At 39.7% G+C, this 5,683-nt stretch overlaps 1 pseudogene across 1 annotated transcript; it reads right to left on the bottom strand.

Moving 5' to 3' along the window:
* Window positions 1–378: 378 nt before the first annotated feature.
* Window positions 379–836, bottom strand: LOC147340818 (large ribosomal subunit protein eL31 pseudogene; annotated as a pseudogene). Its single transcript, XR_015159652.1, has one exon. The product of XR_015159652.1 is annotated as a large ribosomal subunit protein eL31 pseudogene (transcript).
* Between the last annotated feature and the right edge of the window lie 4,847 nt (window positions 837–5,683).

Here is a 5,683-nt window from a genome sequence, read left to right on the forward strand (position 1 = left end):
CTTTTGCTGTGAAGAGGTTTTTTAGTTTGAGGTAGTCCCACTTGCTTACCTTTTTATTTTGTTGTTAGTGCTTTATGTGTCATATCCAAAAAAACCATTACCAAGACTCATGTCAAGGAGATTTAGTCCAATGTTTTCTTCTAGATGTTTTATGATTTCAGGTCTTACATATAAGTTTTTCATCCATTTTGAGTTAGTATTTATGAGAGGTATCAGGTATAAGGCATGTGTTCAGCTTCATTCTTTTTTTTATTGAAATATAGTTGATTTACAATATGGTATTAGTTTCTGGTGTATAGCAAAGGGATTCAGTTATATATATGTAATGTATATAATATATATGTATATATTCTTTTCCATGGTGGTTTATTACAGGATTTTTTTTTTTTTTTTTTTTTGCAGTTCAATAACTTTATTGGTTAATCAGCAGTTAGTTCTCATCCACATTGACTGTCTGTAGATCTTTGAAGGTGGTGACAGGCACATAGGTAACCAACGTGTAGAGCTTGTTTGGCGAGTCTTCGTCTTCATTACGTTTTCTGGACAACTGCACACGGATCCGGTATGCATCATTTCTTATTCCTAGGGCCCAGATGGCTTTGTTGAGTCTGGTGTCGATGTGCACATCTGGAGTTCCCATCTCCTTCATGGTAAATTTCCAGATGTCTTTGAGTGCCCAGGGGGCATGCTTCTTAAAACCCACTCCATGGATGCGCTTGTGAATGTTGATAGTGTATTCTCTGATCACCATCTCATTGATGGCAGACCAGCCCTTCTTCTTGCCCCCCTTCTTTGCGGGAGCCATCTAAACAAACCCAGGTGACAAGGACGCTCAGGGTGAGTGTGTCAAACCTAAGTCAAGGCCTCCCTCCTGGCCTGGCCTCACGCAGCTGCTCTTGGGATGGTTTCTGGTCACCTATTACAGGATATTGATATAGTTCCCTGTGATACACAGTAGGACCTTGTTGTTTATCCATTCTATATATACCAGTTTACATCTGCTAAACCCAAACTCCCAATCTAGCCATTCCCTCCCCCCTCCCCACCATGGCAACCACAAGCCTCTTCTCTATGTCTGTGAGTCTTTTCCTGTTTCATAGATAAGTTCGTTTGTGTCATATTTTAGATTCCACATATAAGTGACATCATATGGTATTTGTCTTTCTCTTTCTAACTTCACTTAATATACTGATCTCTAGATCCATACTTGTAGCTGCAAATGGCATTATTTCATTCTTTTTATGGCTGAGTAATATTTCATTATATCTATATATATGTATACACACACACACACACACACGCCAAATCTTCTGTCAATGGACATTTACGGTGATATATTGGCTATTGTAAATAGTGTTGCTATGAACACAGGGATGCATGCATCTTTTGGAATGATAGTTTTATCTGGATATATGCTCAGGAGTGGGATTGCTGGATCATATGGTAACTTTATTTTTATTTTTAAGGAACCTCCATACTGTTCTCCATAGTGCCTGTACCAATTTATATTTCCACTAACTGTGTAGGAGGGTTCCCTTTTCTCCAGACCCTTTCCAGCATTTGTTATTTGTAGATGTTTTAATAATGGCCATTCTCATTGGGAAAGACCTGGATGCTGGGAAATATTGAAGTTGGGAGGAGAAGGGGATGACAGAGGATGAGATGGTTTGATGGCATCACCAACTTGATGGACATGAGTTTGAGCCAGCTCCAGGAGTTGGTGATGGACAGGGAAGCCTGGCATGCTGTGGTCCATGGGGTTGCAAAGAGTCAGATACTACTGAGCGACTGAATTGAACTGACTGATTTGGACTGGTGTGAGGTGATACCTCATTGTAGTTTTGATGGGCATTTCTCTAATAATTACCAGTTTCATTCCGAATAGCAATTATTCCAGTACCATTTATTATAGATACTGTCTTTTCTCCTTTGCAGGTTCTTCATTCCCTGGTTGACTGTATATGTTTGGGTTTATTTCTGAGCTCTCAATTCTGTTCCATTGGTCTATTGAAATGGCAACCCACTCCAGTACTCTTGCCTGGAAAATCCCATGGGAGGACTCTGGTAAGCTACAGTCCATGGGGTCACAAAGAGTCAGACATGACTGAGTGACTTCACTTCACATCATACTATTTTGATGGCTATAGCTTTATAGTATAGCTTGAAATCAAGAACTGTGATGTCTCCTGCTTTATTAGAATTTTTTGACTATGAGTATTTTCTGGCTCTGTATAAATTTTAGGACTGTTTTTTTCTATTCCTATAAACAGCACCATTGTAATTTTGATAGGGATTGCACTGGATCTACAGATAGCTTTTGGTATTATTGACATTTTAACAATATTAATTCTTCCAATCCATGAATATAGGATACATTTCCATTTGTTTGTTCCTTCTTCAATTTCTTTCATCAATGTCTTACAGTTTTCAGAGTATAAATCTTCAATCTCCTTAATTAAATTTATTCCTAAAGGTTTTTTAAAAATACTACTGTAAATGGGATTGATTTCTTTATTTCTTTTTCAGAAAAGTCATTAGTATACACAAATGCTACCAATTTTTGTATTTTAATTTTGTATCCTGCAAATTGAATTCATTGATCAAATATGTTTTTTGGCTGAACTTTTAGGATTTTCTATGTATAAAATCATGTCATTTGCAAATAGAGACAATGTTACTTTTTCCTTTTCAATTCTACTATCTTTTTATTTTTTTCTTGCCTGATTGCTCTAGCTAAGACTTCTAGTAATTTGTTGAGTAGGAATGATAGAGTGGGCACCACTGTCTTGTTCCTAACCTTAGACAGCTCTGCATATTACTAATATAAAGCCCACTCAGTTTGCCATAAGCAGGAATAGAGAAATAGCTTTATGGTGACTCATCAGATGTAAAATGCTTGCCTCCACTCCACCCTCCCCAATTAAATTATATTTCATACAGAACTGTAATAATGCTAAATATAATAATGCTTTATGTATGTTCTTGATTAGAATCCTGTTACATTTCCTGTAACATCTGTTACATTTCCATGGTACATTTCCCTTTGAATACAAGTATCTTTTTCATTTTATGAAATGCCAGATACTACAATGGTTCTTCTTGCACATTTGTTTTCTTTCATGAAAATATTTTTTAAAAGTTTTCATTCATTGATTTATAGAAGCATGCTTTACTTTTAATGACACTGTATCTAAGCCGTTGCTAGCCAGGCCTTAATTATGTTCCTGCTTTCTGTCTCCCCTTTGTTTTCTCCTGTCTTTTTCTTCCTACCTTGTAATTATAAATAGTGTAATGTTCAACTTGACTGGCTTGCATTTAGGACTTTCCCCAAAGGCCTTAACAGAGGACCTGGGGATGAGCCAGTATTTCACAAGTTTGGTTTGGTTATGTACCCCAGAGGTTTCCCTAGTTTCCAGTCTGCCAAATTAGCCTAACAATCTCCCCAAAATCACTTCTCCTGCTGTGCTCTGCCCCTTGGACTTCTAGGGAATCTATTCAATTGGGCCCCTGTCTTCTTTTTTTTTTTTTTTTTTTTAGGCCCTTGTCTTCTAAGAGGCCCAGGTGTGCTGGTACCTAAGGCATAGCTAAACAAACCCAGTAGGGAATGGGGAGCTGCCTGTGTTACCACCATCAGAAGAGCCATGCCTCTCATTCATCTTTCACCACAATTCCCAGCAAAGACATTAAGCACTTGGTTTCAAAGGAAAAGACACATTCCCCTGACTCCTGTGGCTCCTGTGCTGTGAGCACCAGTGACACGCTCAACCAACAGGCACACAAATATAAATGACATGCCTGCTGCTAAGTCACTTTAGTCATGTCCGACTCTGTGTGACCCCATAGACAGCAGCCCACCAGGCTCCCCCGTCCCTGGGATTCTCTAGGCAAGAACACTGGAGTGGGTTGCCATTTCCTTCTCCAATGCATGAAAGTGAAAAGTGAAAGTAAAGTTGCTCAGTCATGTCCGACCCTCAGCAACCCCATAGACTACAGCCTACCAGGCTCCTCCATCCATGGGATTTTCCAGGCAAGAGTACTGGAGTGGGATGCCATTGCCTTCTCCAAATGACATGCCTAGGAAATGCTAAAGGGGCAACACTGAACAATGGTGTGTGTGTGTGTGTGTGTGTTTGTGTTTCAAAGCCACCTAAGTTGAGGCAATGTTTTCCAGGCTTTTATCCTTTCCAAAAAATGTAGGGTAGAGATGCCTATAAATTAAATGGTACTAGTAGCCAGTACCTTTCCAAGCCCATGGCTTTATGCTTCCCCTTTCTCCATCCCTTTTTGAAATGGAGAAGAAAGTCCTGTAGTAAAGCTGTGTACAGCCATACTTTTATTTAGCAGAGGAAAAACATAACCATCTTACATGTGTTGTCCCTTCACTCCTCAGTTCAGTTCAGTCACTCAGTCATGTCTGACTCTTTGCAACCTCATGGACTGCAGCATGCCCAGGCCTCCCTGTCCATCACCAACTCCTGGAGCTTACTCAAACTCATGTCCATCGAGTCGGTGATACCATCCAACCACCTCATCCTCTGTTGTCCCCTTCTCCTCCCACTTTCAATCTATCCTAGCATCAGGGTCTTTTCAAATGAGTCAGTTCTTTGCATCAGGTAGCCAAAGGATTGGAGTTTCAGCTTCAGCATCAGACCTTCCAATGAATATTCAGGACTGATTTCCTTTAGAGTTGACTGCTTTGATCTCCTTGCAGTCCAAGGGACTCTCAAGAGTCTTCTCCAACACCATAGTTCAAAAGCATCAATTTTTCAGTGCTCATCTTTCTTTACAGTTCAACTCTCACATCCATACACAACTACTGGAAAAACCCTTCACTCCTACCTTTTTTTTATTTCTTCCTCCTTCCAGTGTTCTTTTCAGCCCCTTTCTTAAGGAGATAAATCTGATCTCTCTCCATCTGTTCCTCTGTCTTATTAACCCCTAAAAACATCTCTTTTGGAGATTATAGCTGGAGAGAGAGAGAGTAAAGGAGGACAGAGGAAGGAAAAAGGAAGGGAGAGGAAACAAGACAAGGGCGGGTGAGGGCTTTATGGAAAAACAGCTATTTCTCCACGTCCTAGAATACAGATTCTCTGACTTCCCTTTATTTTCAAAGAAACTAACAGTAATAGGTACCATACAATGAATACTTATGTGCAAGTGCTTTCAATACATTATCACATTTAATTCTTATAACTGTTCAAGCTAGCACCATTGATTGCTCCCATTTTACAGATGAGAAAACAGAGGTTTAGGAAGATTAATCAAGTGGAACCCAATAGCTGGGGTCTAAATACTGACTCTGCTATCTACTAGTTAAGTAAACTTGGGCATGTTGCTTACCTCTCTGTGCCCTGCCTATCACAGGTTCTCTCTTCTAGAAAGGCACATAGTCTGTATCCCATTTGCCAGGAGTTTGTACTTTACTCAACTGTTAAACTTGTAGGTACCAATTTGTTGATTGGAGAAAATCAGCCCAAATGTATTCCAGGACCTTCCTTCTCCTTCCATGGGTTTGATGCATTTAGCCAAGGATCTTAGGAGGACTTGGTTGGTGAGCAGTTCTGGCCAACTATTTGCTGAACAATTAAAGAAACAAACAAACACACCTACTTGGTATTGGCTATTCCAAATTTCAAGGTTATAGCTGTGAACAAGACGACATGGCCCCTGTTCTCATGGAACT

The sequence above is a fragment of the Bos grunniens genome, chromosome X, assembly GCF_055505025.1.
Source record: "Bos grunniens cultivar Pamir isolate PY7600 chromosome X, Bosgru_T2T1.0, whole genome shotgun sequence".
Classification (NCBI taxonomy): Eukaryota; Metazoa; Chordata; class Mammalia; order Artiodactyla; family Bovidae; genus Bos; species Bos grunniens.